The sequence below is a fragment of the Hyla sarda genome, chromosome 6 (assembly GCF_029499605.1).
Source record: "Hyla sarda isolate aHylSar1 chromosome 6, aHylSar1.hap1, whole genome shotgun sequence".
NCBI lineage: Eukaryota > Metazoa > Chordata > Amphibia > Anura > Hylidae > Hyla > Hyla sarda.
In genome coordinates this window covers 174,184,495-174,205,813 of record NC_079194.1, presented here as the reverse complement: position 1 = coordinate 174,205,813, position 21,319 = coordinate 174,184,495, and the positions used below count along the sequence as shown (strand labels likewise).

Here is a 21,319-nt window from a genome sequence, read left to right as displayed (position 1 = left end):
GGGTAAAAACTTCCCGTGTAAGGCCCTACTCTTGCATTATTAATTCCTTTCTTGGCAAGTGTTACTCGCCCTAAAAAGGGCGGCCCCACACAGGAACCTCTCCCTATTTCCACCTACAAAACTGCCATTTTCCACTGCCTTTAACAGGAACAAAATAGTACACAACTTGGATGTACATATATGGTATGCACTTATGAGGGGAGGACAATGCGCTCCAGTATGCTTAAAACAGTATTTGTCTACATAACAGGAACAAAATGGTACACCGCTTACAGTCATGGCCGTAAATGTTGGCACCGCTGAAATTTTTCAAGAAAATTAATTATGTCTCTCAGAAAAGGATTGCAGTAACACATGTTTTGCTATACACATGTTATTTCCCTTTGTGTGTATTGGAACTAAACCAAAAAGGGAGGAAAAAAAGCATTTTGGACATAATTTCTCACCAAACTCCAAAAATGGGCTGGACAAAATTATTGACACCCTTAACTTAATATTTGGCTGCACACCCTTTGGAAAAAATAACTGAAATCAGTCGCTTCCTATAACCATCAATAAGCTTCTTACACCTCTCAGACTGAATGTTGGACCACTCTTCCTTTGCAAACTGTTCCAGGTCTCTCTTATTGGAAGGGCGCCTTTTCCCAACAGCAATTTTAAGATCTCTCCACAGGTGTTCAATGGGATTTATTCTCTGGACTTATTGCTGGCCACTTCAGAACTCTCCAGCGCTTTGTTGCCATCCATTTCTGGGTGTTTTTTTTATTTATGTTTGGGGTCATTGTCCTGCTGGAAGACCCAAGATCTCAGACGCAAACACAGCTTTCTGACACTGGGCTGTACAGTGTGTCCCAAAATCCGTTGGTAATCCTCAGATTTCATGATGCCTTGCACACATTCAAGGCAACCAGTGCCAGAGGCAGCAAAACAACCCCAAAACATAATTGAACCTCCACCATATTTCAATGTAGGTACTGTGTTCTTTTCTTTGTAGGCCTCAGTCTATTTTCGGTAAACAGTAGAATGATCTGCTTTACCAAAAAGCTCTATCTTGGTCTCATCTGTACACAAGACATTTTCCCAGAAGGATTTTTGCTTACTCAAGTTCATTTTGGCAAAATGTAGTCTTGCTTTTTTATGTCTCTTTGTCAGTAGTGGGGTCCTCCTTGTTCTCCTGCATAGCGTTTCATTTCATTTAAATGTCGACAGATAGTTTGCGCTGACACTGATGCTCTCTGATCCTACAGGACAGCTTGAATATCTTTGGAACTTGTTTGGGGCTGCTTATCAACAATCTGGACTATCCTGTGTGTACACCTTTCATCAGTTTTTCTTTTCCGTCCACACCCAGGGAGATTAGCTATAGTGCCATGGGTTGCAAACTTCTTGATAATGTTGTGAACTGTGGACAAAGGCAAATCTAGATCTTTCGAGATGGACTTGTAACCTTGAGATTGCTGATATTTTCCACAATTTTGGTTCTCAAGTCCTCAGACAGTTATCTTCTCCTCTGTCTGTTGTCCTTGCTTAGTGTGGCACACACAGACACACAATGCATTCAGGTATGACTTGTATTGCCCGCACCTGTTTCTTGCCCCAGGCGATTTTAAAGGAGCATCACATGCTTGAAACAATCTTATTTTTCCACAATTTTGAAAGCATGCCAGTAATTTTGTCCAGCCCATTTTTGGAGTTTGGTGTGACATTATGTCCAATTTGCTGTTTTTCCTAACTTTTTTGGTTTAGTTCCAATACACACAAAGGGAATAAACATGTGTATAGCAAAACATGTGCTACTGCAATCCTTTTCTGTGAGAAATTCTTCATTTTCTAGACATATTTAAGGGGTGCCAACATTTACGGCCATGACTGTGTATATGTGGTTACTGTGTATATGTGGTTATTGTTTCAATGAAGACTAAAGGGATTGAACATTTTTTTCATGAGCATTCCTACACATGCAGTGTGTGTTTTGTATTTCAGCTAAGCTTTGCGGTTGCAATACAAGGCACAGTTACTGCAATGCAAATTAGTTTTCTTCCGAAAGAAAAAATAGCTATTTAATGGTAGCCAAAAGAGAGTCTCCTATATAAATTAGAGACACTTATCTATAGACAGCTGTGTTGGTGTTCTTGCCCCTTCTCAGTACATTGCTTGACAACCCTCCAAACCTCTCTTCAATGAGGTAACAGGCTGGTGTTATTTAGGCTGGGGAGGGTCAATAACAATGGTCCTTGCCCAGGCTGTTGCTGTTTGGTTGTTATCTGGCTGAGAATAAAAATATGGGTAACCCCACATGTCCTTTGCATAAATTATATATATATATATATATATATATATATATATATATATATATATATATATATATATATTAAAACACGTGTGGTTCACCCTATTTTTATTCTTAGCCAGATACCAACCAAGCAGCCTGATGTTTCCTGGGTGGGTGAGGAGCATTGTTACTGGCCCTTCCCAGCCTAAAAATCCCCAGCCTGTTACTGCCTAGGCCCAGGAGCGCCATTTTTGCAGCTCCGGACCTATTGGTACCAGCTCTTCCCAGCACCCCTGTGGGGGTTAGCACTATCTGCAATTGAGGCTAACACTAAGCCTTGGCTTCGTAATGGACTCTGTCTATTAGACAGCTTCCACTACTAAGCCTGTAAAGTAATTTAAAATAGACAACACAATTTAAAAACTTTTATCCAAAAAACACTCCCCCACAAGCCCTCGTTAACGATTTTGTAAATAGTAAATAAAAAAAACACGGGTCATCGCTGTAGTCCACCAAATCCAAATTAGTTCTCTGGATACACAGATCTGAAATGAGAAGAAGAAAAAAACACGAAAAATTGGTTAGTACATTTATGGTGCTCTCCCCGGGGAGAACGCCCATAAAGTAGCTGTTGCTAAACTACACCCCCCATCATTTCCAGACAACCTTTGGCTGTCCGAGAATGATGGGAGTTGTAATTTAACAACAGCGAGCCTCCAGTTAAAGGGGTACTCTGGTGGAAAACAATTTATTTTTAATCAACTGGTGCAAGAAATTTAAACAGATTTGTAAATTACTTCTATTAAGAAATCTTAATCCTTACAGTATTTATCAGCTGCTGTTTACTACAGAGAAAGTTATTTTCTTTTTGAACTTATTTTCTGTCTGTCCACAGTGCTCTCTGTTGACACCTCTGTCCATATCAGGAACTGTCCAGAGCAGTATAGGTTTGCTATGGGGATTTGCTCCTGCCCTGGACAGTTCCTGACATGGACCGAGGTGTCAGAAGAGAGCACTGTGGAGAGAGAAAATAAATTCAAAAAGAAAAGAACTTTCTCTGTAGTTAACAGCAGCTGAGAAGTCCTGGAAGGATTGAGATTTTTTAACAGAAGTCATTTACAAATCTGTATAACTTTCTGGCACCAGTTGATTTAAAATATTTTTTTTTTCCACTGGAGTACCCCTTTAAGCACCAGGTGGAGTCTCGTTGTTCCTAAACTACAACTCCCGTAATGACAGTTGTACAGTAGTTTAGCAACAGCTGGAGCCACCCTGGTGTTAAAATGGCTCCCTGGCCACCTGCTCGCATTTCCCACCTGCCTGCTATCTGTTGCAACTCACTGTAAGGGCATGCTAGGAGTTGTAGTGGCAACAGCTTGCGGGCAGGTGGTAGATGTGGGTGGGTGGCTGGTAGCAAAGCTGGCCGATTTACAGAAACATGAAAGTACGGCACAGCAATTTCATACTTCCGGCGGGAAATAAGAAATTACAGTGTCGTAGTTCAATATTTCTGTGAGCCAGTCGACTCATATCCCTGGCCAGCGGCCCCCTGCCTGCATCTACCGCCCTCTAGCTATTGCAACTACAACTCCCAGCATGCCCTTACAGTGAGGACATGCTAGGAGTCTTGCAACAGCTTGCGGATGGGAGGTAGATGCGGACGGGTGGCCGCTGGAGCTCTGCTTCGCAAAGAGATGCATTAAAAGTTGCAGTTGCGACTTTTTGTGTGACTTTTTAAATATGCTGTCAAAAAGCAAATTTGTTAGCCAGGTCTGACCTAGTTTTGACTTGTGACCTTTTTTTTGCTTATGGGCGACATTCATGCTTCATAAATTCCCGACCACTGCAAAGTGACATCTGAAAATTGCTTGGGCAGGGCTGATTTGCTTTGGTGCACGTGCAACTTTTTGTTTGATTTTTGTAAGCGACATCCCTTGATAATTGTCCTCCAAGGCAGAAACCCACATTTTCGCCCTAGGTAAAAAGGAGCTTAGCTACCACTTGTCACCAAGCATTTCAGTATTGTATGTATTATATTTTGATAGCCAGGAATGAAGAAAGACAGATTACCTTCCCTTCATTCTCTGCCTCCCCCCCCCCCCCCCCCCCAGTCCTCTGAGTTTTTGAAGTTGGACAGATTGGTTACATTATTAAACAGTCGTCTTAAGTTGTTTTTTGGAACTTAAAGCTTTCCCCATAGGAATGAGCTTTTCTTGGCTTGTATCATCTACTCAGAGGATAGTTTCAGGTAACTCTTCCTTCACTTTATCATCCCTGCTGTTTCCATCTTCCTCCAGATGCTCTCAAGTATTCATTTTATTCTACTCTTTTTTTTCCCTTAATCAAGGAGATTAAAGAAGACCAGCTGTTCTGCTCCTTCATACCACTGGCTGGTCTACAGTGTGTCGAGCAATTATTTGCCTTTTGTTTCTGCTGCTTTGGTCTATTACATGACTGGAAAAGCTCAGTCATACTTATGTAGGCAGAGAATAACTATTAGTAGGAATTAATTAGGATTATGTAAAAAGAGACAAATTTTGTTCATTCAGATGTACAATTACAGATGATCATACAATTGTGTGGATTTTTGGGTGGCAGTGACCTATCGCTAATGGGGCCAGGGTACTATATTTAAAGGGGTACTCTCGTGGAATGTTTTTTTTTTTTATCAACTGGTGCCAGAAAGTTAAACAGATTTGTAAATTACTTCTATTTAAAAATCTTAACCCTTCCAGTACTTATCAGCTGCTGTATACTACAGAGGAAGTTCTTTTCTTTTTGAATTTATTTTCTCTCTGACCACAGTGCTTTCTGCTGACACCTCTGTCCATTTTAGGAACTCTACAGAGCAGGAAAGGTTTGCTTATTTGGATTTGTTCCCGCTTTGGACAGTTCCTAACATGGACAGAGGTGTCAGCAGAGAGCACTGTGGTCAGACAGACATTAAATTCAAAGAAAAAAGAACTTCCTGTGGAGCATACCGCAGCTGGTAAGTACTGGAAGAGTTTTTTTTTTTTTTTTTTATAGAAGTAATTTACAAATCTGTTTAACTTTCTGGCATCAGTTGTTTTAAAAATAAATAAATAAATAATTCCACCGGAGTACGGCTTTAAAGAGCAAGGTGTTAGAACATGGGTGGTGACAGAACACCCTGCAGATGTTAGGATCACAGTAATTTATAAGAACACTGATAATGGAGTGTGCTGAGCTTGGGGGAGGCAATGACCTGTTTATTCATGTAATGATATTAGTAAGAAGGAAAGCAAAGGAGATAAGTAGAAATGAATAGATTTTAAGAGATGAATGTGTTGATCGTGCAAGGGGCAGAGACTTGTAATTATGTAAGTGACTGCAAGGGCAGCAAGTAGACTTAGGGTTCATGCACAGTACGGAATTCCGAGGGGTGGCCGGCGTTGACTGAATAAGTTGGCACTGGGACAGCAGATTTACCTCAGAGATCAGAAAGAGATCCGAACTAACTGAGGTGCTGGTGTAGTAATCCTGTTTAGGTTATGTGCTGTCGAGCTCTGTGGTTCGTCATGTGCCCTGCCTGAGGTCATAATTGTCTTAACATTGAGCAGTGCCTCCTAGACCTTTTTTCAGTTTTCTAAATTATCCCTATACAGCCTATTTGCTCCTTCCAGGAGTGTAGTCAGGTCGTAGTGCAGCAGCTCAGATTATTCCTTACCATCGGTTGCCTTCACCAGGCTTTTGCCTATTATAAGCGCAACTCCACAAGGTCGTTATATCACGGTGGTGTGGTGGAGGGTTACACACCTACTGATATACTACACAAGGGAGTGTCTACCCTGTTTTTCTTTCTCTCCTATTATTTGAGTAGATGCAGTAAAGGAGGGTTTTCCAAAAAGTTTTGTTCTTTCAAAAGGCTTCCATTTTATCTGGCGTTATTTGAAGAATGTCAGCTTATTCAGTGCATATGTTGAGACAGATGGCTTCTCTGTTCTACAGAAGAATTTCTCTGGCAAAGCTATTGACATCTTGTATTATATTATGTAATATCACTGCCGATGTCTTGTATTGCAACACAATCCCTCTGGTTGATTCCTGGAGTCACATTTGTCGTTAGTGAAGAGATCGATGTCATTTAATACTGGCAGGCCTTCTTCTGAAATCTAGCCAAGACGTACTGGTATTTAAGATATAAATATAGATTTATGGCTACAATCCACCCATCTGATTTCTCTTCCACTTAACTGTGCTGAAAGCCATTGGGAAACCCTAATCATTTGCACATGAGATCTCTTTGGCAGATATGGTTTATTTCTACCTGATGATCTTAAACAGTATTTACACCTATTAACTGTTTAAGCAAGAATGAAATCCACATAAGTGTATAGATACAGCTTTTGGAACAGTTAAAAAGTGCCCCACTTTTTTTTTATTATTACACAGTCCCAAGAGATTGTATGAGATTCTATTTTTTTATATATATTTTTTTCTATAATTGCGCCATCAACTGAAATGAAGATGAGCTGTAACATCAAAATTGATAAAAATGGGTAAAAAATAAAGTATAAAGTAAAAAACCCTCCCCATGCGTCAACATGTGTCCTTTCTTTCTTATTCTGATGGATTAAGATATCACCAAATGTGTGTCACCAGATGACTAGCTTGACAAACATAAAATATAATATTAATAATAATAATAATAATAATAATAGTTTTACTATGATACTGCATTACATTTGTACTAGAATCTGTAATTATATACAAGGAAAGGTAAGGTTGGACACATATGAAATAAAAGAGACTCAACAAGGGAATCCATACCATGAAAACAGGTTTTAATGCCTGCTATATGGCTATGCTAAAGGGGCAAATTCATGTTCACCTCATACCCTCTCCATATGGGTAGTGAGAATGTGCATACAGGTTCTTCTCCCATAACATCATTATCAGGAAGAGGAGGATGTGTCAGTATGTCTCCCTTTCCAGTGAGGGGTAGTCAGGGCTACTAAAAATCATATCCTAATATTTTTCAGATGTTAGAAGTATGGTGGTCCTCTAGGAGGCTTCACTTCAGGTTTAGTTGTATCGGAATTTTTACCGAATAAAAGCTGAAATGGGGCGGAGTTACTATTCAAATTGAATTAAATGTGCAGCCAATCCTTTCTTGCCGGATTATTTGCCTCACTACCTGAACGCTACATATTATTAATTTGGTATTTCATTGAGTCAGAAGCCATAATTACTGATAAATCTAGCATTAACTTTTGTAATTAACCATCGGGTTTGTCAAGCTGGGATAAATTGTGATGTTCAGCTGCAGCTAATTAAGCCTGAAGTCCTGACAAGCAAAATATACTGTATCAGATGTGACATTTCAACAATCTTTAGGCTTTATACCCCTAATTACAGGACTCATTTGTTACTAATGCTGTCATTATTAGGGCTGGATCCTGCAAAATGCTTGATATCTATATAAATATTGAGGTGCAGCCATTGTGGAGTGCCGTTAGCTCTCTTACCACTGCCATTTAGGAGCTCGTTCATCAGAAGTCGGGTCTAGATTTTCAAAAAGTGTATTAGGCATCTTCTAGAAATAATCATCTTAAAGGGATTCCACATCCTCAATGATCTTCAAAAGTGTGTGTGTATATATCTATGGAGAGAGAGGGAGTCATTGTGAAGTTTTTATGGGCTAGTACTGCTTTTAATTCCCAAAAACATTCAATAGTTTTGGGGTCTTTCCTACAATATCCCAGTTTTTAGCTGTATTGTGGCACTCAGACTCCTTATTTGGACTTTTGTTGGTTATGAGCTTTGGTATGTTTGCACTTTGCAGTCTGTTTTCCATTTACATTGTTTTTATGTATACTTTATGTACTGTGTATTTTGATGCCATTTGGTGGTCATTTTGTGTCATGGTCAAAGCAAGTGACCACATGCACCCCACTGGGATGGAAGACCCTAGAAAGTAGGTTCCTGCTCCGTCCAATCCTGAGAGAATTGCCTGTGTAGTAGGAGGGGTTGTTTGGAAAGTATTGTAGACAAGTATGGATGGTCTGCTGAATCCATGGTGGGTTACACTCAACTCAGTGGAAACTGCAGTTTTGTACAATTTTCTTGTCAGAGAGTGCCAGTGACATAGACGGCCCATCTTCTTTTTTTTATAATCAAAGAGTACCAGAGTCATCCACTAGCCAGTAAGGAGAATTTGTATAGGTACCTTACTGCCTTATAGGGCCTCTTGAGTCGAAACCTGGGCCTGGCCATCAGGATAATTGAAGTGGTTACAATCAGTTGCCTGCACACCACAGCTGAGCATTGCAGAATATCTAGTGGAACTACATGTCTCAGGGGAATCCATTGAATTACAGGACTGTGAGCACTAAAGCTTGTTAAGCAGGAGAAGGCCGGGGACCCCTACAGCCAATGCTATTCAAAAATCAGGGTTCACTTGCTCTGTCCCCATAATCTTAGGAACTTTAAAGCTGATGGTACCTAAATGTTAGTGAGAGGGAGAATTTTTTTAGGAATTTACCCCAAATTTGGACACTTATATGAGTTGAATCCCTGGTAGACCTTTTCATGACCTTTCTCCACAATTCCTCAACCTGCCTCAAGACATTTTTACAGAACAAATCTTTATTTATGTTGAAAATCCATAGCAGTCTTCCCACACACATCTCCAGCCTTTCCTGCAATGGTTGTACATCATGATCAGTCTGTTACATAATGGATTTATGATTAGGGCTATGTGTTTAAAGCACTCAATGGACTTAGAAAAAGAAATATGAAGAAGTGGTCCATCCTTGGTGTAGATTGATCTCTGCTCATAAATTGCTTTAAAACATTCCTAATGGAAGTGTTATTGTGTGATCTATAGCGTCTTTTGTTACAGAGTGTATTCATTATTACAGGAGGAGGCATTATGGGGAATCTAATGGGTAGTAATATCTAAAAGAGGTTTTTTTTCCACCTTGTAAGTTTTGATTTTTCTTTCTGTGTTCTCAATTACATCCAGCTTACTTACAGAGAATAAGATTCTGATATATAATAAAGTGTAATGTGATACTAAGTATAGTGGTGCTTCAGTAAATTGCTGCTTGTGCCCACCGGTTCCCCAAGCCTTTAAGTATCTTTTAAATGCCCTGTAGGATGTCCTGGAGATTGGGCAGAGTACAATGGAATCAGAAGAATCTCATAGTACTTTAACTCTTTCACCTAGCGCTTATTAGACTTATTCATGCTACAGAACTTTCACACTGGAGCCTATTGCTTATTGCAATTATTATTAATACAAGAGCTGATTCTCCATGGTGGTGAGAGACTTTTAAATACAAATAATAAATATTATTATTGTTATTATGAATAATAATAATAATAGACAGAAATAGTGCAATAGAGAAAGAGATAAGGGATACAAAATACTGTAGATAGAAAGAGAGATCTGAGGAAACCCATTAAATGGATTGTCTATGCATTTCTTTTTATTAACAGTATGGCTTGAAGATAATATAAAAATAAAAATCAACCTTACCCACCTCCCCAACCCTTCATAGCTCCCGATGTAACGCCATTGCATCCCCAATCTAATCACTGAGTAAGGCAGGACACTGCTGTGACCAGTGATTGGCCTAGTGATTGTGACCAGTAAACAGTTCCCGCAAAGATGGGTTAGCTCAAGGTAATGATGTCAGATCGGGAGCTGTAGGGGATCAGGGTAGGTAGGTTATCTGTTTACTGTCCTTTAGACATATGACATTGGGACCAGTGGTCAGAAACATACACGCACCACATTTATTATCTGTTTTAAATATGTTTTACACATTGCTAGACACTTTTCAAAAGTGCCTAGAAAAGTAAGTGTGGCTTTGTCAAGTTGCATCAATGTGCCAAATTTATTAATGGCTTGTGCTAGGCTTTAAGCACAAAAATGGTCTAAGGTATAGATGGTATAGTGGTCTAAGAGGTAATAGAAACAATGGTTCTGCAGGTGGTGACCACAGACCACTTTTCAGTTCCTGTGCTTCCTGGATGATGTTTTGGTCACTTTTGAATACTGGTGGTGCTTTCACTTTAGTGGTAGCATGAGATGGAGTCTACAACCCACACAAGTGGCTCAGGTAGTGCAGCTCATCCAGGATGGCACATCAATGAAAGCTGTGGCAAGAAGGTCTGCTGTGTCTGTCAGCGTAGTGTTCAGAGCATGGAGGCGCTACCAGGCCAGTACATTAGAACATGGGGAGGAGGTCGTAGGAGGGCAATAACCAAGCAGCAGGACCGCTACCTCTGCCTTTGTGCAAAGAGGAGCAAGAGAAGCACTGCCAGAGCTCTGCAAAATGACCTCCAGCAGGCCACAAATGTGCATGTGTCCACTAAAGCGGTCAGAAACAGACTCCATGAGGGTGGTATGAGGGCCCGTCACCCACAGGTGGGGGTTGTGCTTACAGTCCAACACAGTTTAGGATGTTTGGCATTTGCCAGAGAACACCAAGATTGGCAAATTCGCCACTGGCGCCCTGTGCTCTTCATAGATGAAAGCAGGTTTACACTGAGCACATGTGACAGACGTGACAGAGTCTGGAGATGTCATGGAAAACGTTCTGCTGCCTGCAACATCCTCCAGCATGACCGGTTTGGCGGTGGGTCAGTAGTGGTGTGGGGTAGCATTTCTTAGGGGGGTCGCACAGCCCTCCATGTGCTTGCCAGAGTTAGCCTGACTGCCATTAGGTACCGAGATCCTCAGACCCCTTGTGAGACCATATGTTGGTGCGGTTGGCCCTGGGTTTCTCCTAATGCAAGACAATGCTAGACCTCATGTGGCTGTAGTGTGTCAGCAGTTCCTGCAAGAGGAAGGCATTGATGCTATGGACTGGCCTGCCGTTCGCCAGAACTAAATCCGATTGAACATATCTGAGACATCATGTCTCTCTCCATCCACCAATGCCACGTTGCACCACAGACTGTCCAGGAGTTGGCGGATGCTTTAGTCCAGGTCTATGAGGACATCCCTCAGGAGACCATCTGCCACCTCATCAGGAGCATGCCCAGGCATTGTAAGGAGGTCATACGGGCACGTGAAGGCCACACACACTACTGAGCCTCATTTTGACTTGTTTTAAGGACATTACATCAAAGTTGTATCAGCCTGAAGTGCAGTTTTCCATTTTGATTTTGAGTGTGACTCCATATCCAGACCTCCATGGGTCGATACATTTTATTTGCATTGATCAATTTTGTGTAATTTTGTTGTCAGCACATTCAACTATGTAAAGACGAAAGTATTTCATACAATTAGTTCATTCATTCAGATCTAGGATGTGTTATCTTAGTGTTCCCTTTATTTTTTTTGAGCAGTGTATTTGGTGTATACTCAGCCTATCATCTTAAGCTGCAAGTTATCTTTACTGGAGCCAATATTATTAATCTTACTAAAAATGACTGACACGACATGATAAGGCAAAACTCAAAAAGTTATTTAATTCCATAAGTCCATAAAAAGGACATGGTCCTTAGATTTAGAGCTCAGGGACACAAGTCTGAAGGTATTCCCCCCCCCCCCCCCCCCCAAAAAAAAATAAATAAATAAATAAAATGTCCAGTGCCTCAGCAGTGTGCTGCAGAATATAAATAAGTGTCGGGATAGTATACTGCTAAATTATATAGTCATACAGTTACTAAATACTACCACTATACAATTAACAAATATGTCACAATGCATATTACATAATACTATTACTGAGGAAATTCTGTCATATGAAGAAAACATTAAAGGGGTTTTCCATTGATGAGCTAAAATGTTTTAGTTATCCAATCCCTTTTGTCTTAGTGACTAAGTACTCAGGTCTTTTGTATCTTCTGTTTCTATGACAAGTTTTTAGTCTGTTTCACAAAACATTGGATGAAGATACCTGTATGTTACCACCAACAAGGGCAAAATTTATTTTAGATGTAATGATCCTGTATTTAAGTTGAGTTCATTATCATCATCATCATCATTTCAATCTTCTGGATCAGTTGTTGCAGTAGTTATATTCTTTCTATATGATGTGATGAGAAAAGAACCCCAGGAGATACACTTCATTACAGGACAATGATGATGTCCTTAATACTACAAGTGTCTCATAGTCAATTGCTGTAATCTATGTATTCTCCATTCTATTTCCTTGCTCCAGCTGTCTCAGCTGTCACTTTCTGCATCTCAATGAAACATGGCTGTTACATTTAATACTTTCTTTCATCCTATTTACCTCAGCACTGCATGAATTGAAAGCTCTCATCTTTAATTTATGGAAAGGAGGGGAAAGTGACTGTAATGATAAGAGATAGAGAAGAAGACCTGTTTGTGTGCAATCATAAGTGCTGTCTAGTCATGTTGAAGTAATCCCCTCATTGCTTTATTATTATCACACAACACTCACATGACTCCTGACAATCTGATCTTCCATAGTCTAAATAAATACAGTGTGGGCCATTTATATGGATACACCTTAATAAAATGGGAATGGTTGGTGATATTAACTTCCTGTTTGTGGCACATTAGTATATGTGCCATCGGCCATTTTGGATCCAACTTTTGTTTTTTCAATAGGAAGAGGGTCATGTGACACATCAAACTTATTTGGAATTTCACAAGAAAAACAACAATGGGCTTGGTTTTAACGTAAATTTATTCTTTCATGAGTTATTTACAAGTTTCTGACCACTTATGAAATGTTTTCAATGTGCTGCCCATTGTGTTGGATTGTCAATGCAACCCTCTTCTCCCACTCTTCACACACTGATAGCAACACCGCAGGAGAAATACTAGCACAGGCTTCCAGTATCCTTAGTTTCAGGTGCTGCAGAATGGGCAAAACAAAAATTGGAAGAGGACCCTCAGTTTATGCAGAAGATTTTGTTCAGTGACGAGGCAAACTTTTATGTGAATGGTGAAGTTAACAAACAAAACCACCGCTATTGGTCTGACACTAACCCACATTGGATAGATCCCTCCAAGACTGTTGGAACACAAAAATTGATGGTATGGTGTGGTATATGGGGTACAAAGATAGTGGGGCCATTCTTCATAAATGGAAACCTCAAGGCCACTTGATATGCAAAATTGCTACATGATGATGTGTTTCCCTCTTTATGCACTGAAGCTGGCACGTTCCCTGAGTTTTTCCAGCAAGATGGTGCACCACCACATTATGAGTGCCAGGTCCGAGCATTCCTAGATGAACAGTTTCCTGGAAAGTGGATTGGTTGTCGTGGGCCAGTTGAATGGCCCCCAAGGTCTCCCGATCTGACCCCCTTAGACTTTTATCTTTTGGGTCATCTGAAGGCAATTGTCTATGCTGTGAAGATACGAGATCTGCAGCACCTGAAACTACGGATACTGGAAGCCTGTGCTAGCATTTCTCTTGTGAAGAGTGGGAGAAGATGGTTGCATTGACAATCCAACACAATGGGCAGCACATTGAGCACATTTTATAAGTGGTCAGAAACTTGTAAATAACTCATGAAAGAATAAAGTTACGTTAAAACCAAGCACATCATTGTTTTTCTTGTGAAATTCCCAATAAGTTTGATGTGTTACATGACCCTCTTCCTATGAAAAAACGAAAGTTGGATTCAAAATGGCCAATGGCCACCACCCATCTTGAAAAGTTTCCCCCCTCACATATACTAATGTGCCACAAACAGGAAGTTAATATCACCAACCATTCCCATTTTATTAAGGTGTATCCATATAAATGGCCCACCCTGTATTTATGTAGACTATGGAAGATCAGATTGTCAGGAGTAATGTGAGTGTTGTGTGATAATAATAAAGCAATGTGGGGATTACTTGAACATGACCAGACAGCACTTATGATCGCACACAAACAGGTCTTCTTCTCTATCTCTTATCATTACAGTCACTTTCCCCTCCTTTCCATAAGAAACTTGTAAATAACTCATGAAAGAATAAAGTTACGTTAAAACCAAGTACATCATTGGTTTTCTTGTGAAATTCCCAATAAGTTTAATGTGTCACATGACCCTCTTCCTATTGAAAAAACAAAAGTTGGATTCAAAATGGCCAACTTCAAAATGGCCGCCATGGTCACCACCCATCTTGAAAAGTTTCCCCCCTCACATATACTAATGTGCCACAAACAGGAAGTTAATATCACCAACCATTCCCATTTTATTAAGGTGTATCCATATAAATGGTGGGTGCCGCATGCAACATTGCGGGGGTCCCCAGCGGCGGGACCCCCGCGGTCAGACATCTTATCCCCTATCCTTTGGATAGGGGATAAGATGTCTAGAGTGGGAGTACCCCTTTAAGGGCTCAAGGCCCCTGGATCATTTCATTTTGTGAGCTGTCATGTTCGATACTAGAATGAACGTTTGTCTATGATAGTATAGGACATGCTGTACCTATAGGAATTACCCATAACTAGGAAGAACATTTGTCTATGATAGTATAGGACATGCTGTACCTATAGGAATACCCCATAACTAGGAAGAACGTTTGTCTATGATAGTATAGGACATGCTGTACCTATAGAAATTACCCATAACTAGGAAGAATGTTTGTCTTTTATAGTATAGGACATGCTGTACCTATAGGAATTACCCATAACTAGGAAGAACGTTTGTCTTTTATAGTATAGGACATGCTGTACCTATAGGAATTACCCATAACTAGGAAGAACGTTTGTCTTTTATAGTATAGGACATGCTGTACCTATAGGAATACCCCATAACTAGGAAGAACGTTTGTCTATGATAGTATAGGACATGCTGTACCTATAGGAATACCCCATAACTAGGAAGAACGTTTGTCTATGATAGTATAGGACATGCTGTACCTATAGGAATTACCCATAACTAGGAAGAACGTTTGTCTATGATAGTATAGGACATGCTGTACCTATAGGAATTACCCATAACTAGGAAGAATGTTTGTCTTTTATAGTATAGGACATGCTGTACCTATAGGAATTACCCATAACTAGGAAGAACGTTTGTCTTTTATAGTATAAGACATGCTGTACCTATAGGAATTACCCATAACTAGGAAGAACGTTTGTCTTTTATAGTATAGGACATGCTGTACCTATAGGAATACCCCATAACTAGGAAGAACGTTTGTCTATGATAGTATAGGACATGCTGTACCTATAGGAATACCCCATAACTAGGAAGAACGTTTGTCTATGATAGTATAGGACATGCTGTACCTATAGGAATTACCCATAACTAGCAAGAACGTTTGTCTTTTATAGTATAGGACATGATGTACCTATAGGAATTACCCATAACTAGGAAGAACGTTTGTCTTTTATAGTATAGGACATGCTGTACCTATAGGAATTACCCATAACTAGGAAGAACGTTTGTCTATGATAGTATAGGACATGCTGTACCTATAGGAATTACCCATAACTAGGAAGAACGTTTGTCTATGATAGTATAGGACATGCTGTACCTATAGGAATACCCCATAACTAGGAAGAACGTTTGTCTATGATAGTATAGGACATGCTGTACCTATAGGAATTACCCATAACTAGGAAGAACGTTTGTCTATGATAGTATAGGACATGCTGTACCTATAGGAATTACCCATAACTAGGAAGAATGTTTGTCTTTTATAGTATAGGACATGCTGTACCTATAGGAATTACCCATAACTAGGAAGAACGTTTGTCTTTTATAGTATAAGACATGCTGTACCTATAGGAATTACCCATAACTAGGAAGAACGTTTGTCTTTTATAGTATAGGACATGCTGTACCTATAGGAATACCCCATAACTAGGAAGAACGTTTGTCTATGATAGTATAGGACATGCTGTACCTATAGGAATACCCCATAACTAGGAAGAACGTTTGTCTATGATAGTATAGGACATGCTGTACCTATAGGAATTACCCATAACTAGCAAGAACGTTTGTCTTTTATAGTATAGGACATGATGTACCTATAGGAATTACCCATAACTAGGAAGAACGTTTGTCTTTTATAGTATAGGACATGCTGTACCTATAGGAATTACCCATAACTAGGAAGAACGTTTGTCTATGATAGTATAGGACATGCTGTACCTATAGGAATTACCCATAACTAGGAAGAACGTTTGTCTATGATAGTATAGGACATGCTGTACCTATAGGAATACCCCATAACTAGGAAGAACGTTTGTCTATGATAGTATAGGACATGCTGTACCTATAGGAATACCCCATAACTAGGAAGAACGTTTGTCTATGATAGTATAGGACATGCTGTACCTATAGGAATTACCCATAACTAGGAAGAACGTTTGTCTTTTATAGTATAGGACATGCTGTACCTATAGGAATTACCCATAACTAGGAAGAACGTTTGTCTTTTATAGTATAAGACATGCTGTACCTATAGGAATTACCCATAACTAGGAAGAACGTTTGTCTATGATAGTATAGGACATGCTGTACCTATAGGAATTACCCATAACTAGGAAGAACGTTTGTCTATGATAGTATAGGACATGCTGTACCTATAGGAATTACCCATCATGATGATGTGGATTGATAGGGATCTGCAATCCTTACTGGTAAAAACATGTAAGTTAACAATATTTATTTAGCTATTTATTTAGATGAACAAAACAAAGTCCTCATTATTGAGATCCCTCAACATATCATTGTAGACAGAGATTTTTGCTGTATGAGCTGTGTGTAAAGTTCTATCATGAATGTGTTATAAGGTGATAGTCCTGTAGTCTTGCAACACTTAGTCTTAAGTTGGCCTTATACACATTGGATAACTTTTGTATAATTAATTAAAGGGGTACTCTGGTGGTGCCAGAAAGTTAAACAGATTAGTAAATTACTTCTATTTAAAAAAAAAAAAAAATGTATCCTTCCAGTACTTATTAGCTGCTGAATAATACAGAGGAAATTATTTTCTTTTTGGAACACAGTGCTCTCTGCTGACATCATGACCACAGTGCTCTCTGCTGACAAATTTTAGGAACTGCCCAGAGCAGCATATGTTTTCTATGGGGATTTTCTTCTATTCTGGACAGTTCTTAAAATGGACAGAGATATCAGCAGAGAGCACTGTGGTCATGATGTCAGCAGAGAGCTCTGTGTTCCAAAAAGAAAATAATTTCCTCTGTAGTATTCAGCAGCTAATAAATACTGGAAGGATTAAGATTTTTTAACAGAAGTAATTTACAAATCTGTTTAACTTTCTGGCACCAGTTGATTTAAAAAAAAAAAAAAAGTTTTCCACCGGAGTACCCCTTTAACCCCTTAACGACGCAGGACGTATATTTACGTCCTGCACCGGCTCCCGCGATATGAAGCGGGATCGCGCCGCGATCCCGCATCATATCGCGTCGGTCCCGGCGGTAATCAACGGCCGGGACCCGCGGCTAATACCACACATCGCCGATCGCGGCGATGTGCGGTATTAACCCTTTAGAAGCGGCGGTCAAAGCTGACCGCCGCTTCTAAAGTGAAAGTGAAAGTGACCCGGCTGCTCAGTCGGGCTGTTCGGGACCGCCGCAGTGAAATCGCGGCGTCCCGAACAGCTGATCGGACACCGGGAGGGCTCTTACCTGCCTCCCCGGTGTCCGATCGACGAATGACTGCTCCGTGCCTGAGATCCAGGCAGGAGCAGTCAAGCGCCGATAATGCTGATCACAGGCGTGTTAATGCACGCCAGTGATCAGCATTAGAGATCAGTGTGTGCAGTGTTATAGGTCCCTATGGGACCTATAACACTGCAAAAAAAATGTAAAAAAAAAGTGTTAATAAAGGTCATTTAACCCCTTCCCTAATAAAAGTTTGAATCACCCCCCTTTTCCCATAAAAAAAATAAAACAGTGTAAAAAAAATAAAAAATAAACATATGTGGTATCGCCGCGTGCGTAAATGTCCGAACTATAAAAATATATCATTAATTAAGCCGTACGGTCAATGGCGTACGCGCAAAAAAATTCCAAAGTCCAAAAAAGCGTATTTTGGTCACTTTTTATATCATTAAAAAATGAATAAAAAGTGATCAAAAAGTCCGATCAAAACAAAAATCATACCGATAAAAACTTCAGATCACGGCGCAAAAAATGAGTCCTCATACCACCTCATACGTGGAAAAATAAAAAAGTTATAGGGGTCAGAAGATGACATTTTTAAACGTATAAATTTTCCTGCATGTAGTTATGATTTTTTCCAGAAGTGCGACAAAATCAAACCTATATAAGTAGGGTATCATTTTAACCGTATGGACCTACAGAATAATGATAAGGTGTAATTTTTACCGAAATATATACTGCGTAGAAACGAAAGCCCCCAAAAGTTACAAAATGGCGTTTTTTTTCCGATTTTGTCGCACAATGATTTTTTTTTCCGTTTCGCCGTGCATTTTTGGGTAAAATGACTAATGTCACTGCAAAGTAGAATTGGCGACGCAAAAAATAAGCCATAATATGGATTTTTAGGTGGAAAATTGAAAGGGTTATGATTTTTAAAAGGTAAGGAGGAAAAAACGAAAGTGCAAAAACGGAAAAACCCTGAGTCCTTAAGGGGTTAAGTTGGGAGAGGAGAATAAGCTGTTACCACACATAATTGGTAAGTGAATAATAAAATTCTATGCAAGATATTATAAGTTTATAGCCTTTAGGCTTAGCAGCCTGCAGCTCTTGCTATACTGCAACCCCTATCATTCTCAGGAGGTAGATTTGCAGTATTTTGGAGAGGCTTGCCACTTTTTGTGCGACTGTTTGGAACCACACACATTTTTTTAAATTATTTATGTATTTAAAAAACACATGTGTGGTTCCCCATATATTCATTCTCAGCCCGATACCAACCAAACAACAACAGCCTGATGTACCAGCCTTTGGCTGTCTGGGAACGATGGGGGTTGTAGTTAAGCAACACCCACAGGCTCTCTGTTTGGGAAGACACTAGCAGAAAGGGTCTGTGCACAATAAACAAAACGCACAATGAGAACAGAGCTATACTCACTACCCTTAAGCTTCAAATCTAATGACATCATCACTAGGTGGTTGGGCTACATCAGACCCAGCCGGAACAAAAGGCAGGTTGGTAAGTGATCATTTGGCAACTGAGTACAATATATCCAGTGATCTATTGACCCCACAAAAACGTAACCAGGACTGCTCAGCAGCGCCAGTTAACTCTTTCCTTGTTGGACTGGTGCATAGCACATAGCTGTTTTTACTGTAAGTTCTTGCTGGGCAAGAGATACATGATGTATATCTCCTGCTCATCACCAGCTGTGCAGGTTCAGCAAAACTAAGAGCAGGAAATTCTGTCAGTGTAGTTACAGAAGTCCTGGCTCCTTTAAAGTATACAGCGGTGTGCTATGCACTTATGTATACTATATGGCTAGGCCCTGCATTTGACCCATGGAGTGGGTACTCTCACAGGGTGCAAAATTGGCTGTGTCCATGTAACAGGAAAAAACTCCACAGTTTTTCTGACATTTTTGCTGGTGGGAAAAATAAAATGAAAACCTAGCCTTAGTCTGACAGAAATAGACATAATACAGTGTATACTATGTAACAGTGCAGAACAGAAGTGTACTCCACTGTATTATCTGTGTATAAAAAAAATACATACATGTGAAAAAAACGTAAATAACAATGTGAAAAAAAAAAAAAATATATATATATATATATATATATATATATATATATATATATATATATAAAATATATATTTCTATTTTTTTCAAAACTGCAACTTTAAAGTTATCACCCCCCTGTGATAGTCTGATGTGTCGCGCTGAAGCAAAACCACAAAAAAATTATTTCAAAACACACTTTGCAAAGACAACAATGATAAATGTCCCCAATCCTCTTTGCCTACAAAAAGATAGACCATGCTGAAATTCAACAGGCCTGATCTTTCTATTCCCCAACATCTGTCATTGGAGGGTGCTGCCTTCTGCACATTGATCATTGGCTAATCCCACTGTGATCTGTAGAATCTGCCAATTTTTATCTGGCCAGCTTTGGGTTCACATTTCACCACATGTTGATATACCATGTTTTCAGGTGGATTGTTACATAAGGGGCATGCTCTATGTTAAATAGTATGAGAACTAGGGGCCCATATACTGTTCTTGCACAGAGGTCCCTCTGTTGCTTCTATCCTCCTGGATAAGTTATTTTGGCTTTGGTCTTTGGAATTGGTCCAATGTGTTATCACAAGCTGCATGTGATACTTCTTTGATTCAGGAAAGAATCCCCCTTTTTCACGTATCTTGTTATGAATACAAGGAGGTGAATTTGTTTATTTTCGATCAATACCGCATGACAATAGTAAGCTGAGCTGAGTAGACTTTTGCCTTTTTTCCTCCTGACTTTCTTATTCTATAACATATCTCCCTTTGAAGTTCTCCTGAGTCTACAAGAGCCTGCAGGTCTCTTTTATCAGCGCCAGTCATGGGTAACACTTGAAATGCGTTGCATTAGATGAGGTTATGCTTTCCTCTTTCCACCAATTACCGGATCTTCTGCAGATAAGAGAGACCAGGACTGCGCTGTCACAGAAACTATTTGTATTTTATTTGGCTTCCCAAGGAATGATTAAAGTCCAGACAAGATGTTCCTTACTTTCTAATCTAAGATTAAAATCAGCAGCCGTCATTCCTTTTATCCAGTTACTAGCTAAGAAGTGACTGTCCAGGATGAGTACATCTAGGATGGGAATTTAATAGCCGAAGAATTACCTCATCATGTTTATCTCACCTGCACCCACAATTTCCTTCATGAGAAACATTTCAGCCCTTCACGGAAATTCCTGAAAATACAAACAAAAAATGTGTCTTCTTTTAAGATTTTGATGCACATTTTGTAGCAAAGTAATAATTTATATTGTGTTGTTCTGATCTGTACAGCTCACTTTGTGACATTAAGTCACCTTTTGCAGAGGAAAAGTGGAGAAGTTGCCCATATCAACCAATCAATTTTTTTTAAATTTATTTCTCAGTGGTCTCCTTCACACCTTAAGGACGCAGGGTGTAAATGTACGCTCTGCACCTGTTCCCTTCTATGATCGGGACACCCATGGTAAAATTGT

The 21,319-nt window shown here is 39.7% G+C and overlaps 1 protein-coding gene and 1 long non-coding RNA gene across 3 annotated transcripts in view; one reads left to right on the top strand and one right to left on the bottom strand.

Moving 5' to 3' along the window:
- CDH13 (cadherin 13) overlaps positions 1-21,319 on the top strand; it is a 973,781-nt gene that overhangs the window by 244,453 nt on the left and 708,009 nt on the right. The window lies entirely within an intron of this gene.
- LOC130276439 (uncharacterized) overlaps positions 2,696-21,319 on the bottom strand; it is a 53,906-nt gene continuing 35,282 nt past the window's right edge. The window contains exons 3-4 of one of the 2 annotated variants that reach the window (XR_008845118.1): positions 20,970-21,040; positions 2,696-2,817 (exon numbers count right to left, since the gene is read on the bottom strand). This is a non-coding gene — a long non-coding RNA (uncharacterized LOC130276439). Of the gene's footprint in view, positions 2,818-20,806; positions 21,041-21,319 lie in introns of those variants that run through there. The other variant, XR_008845117.1, reaches the window with a different exon arrangement.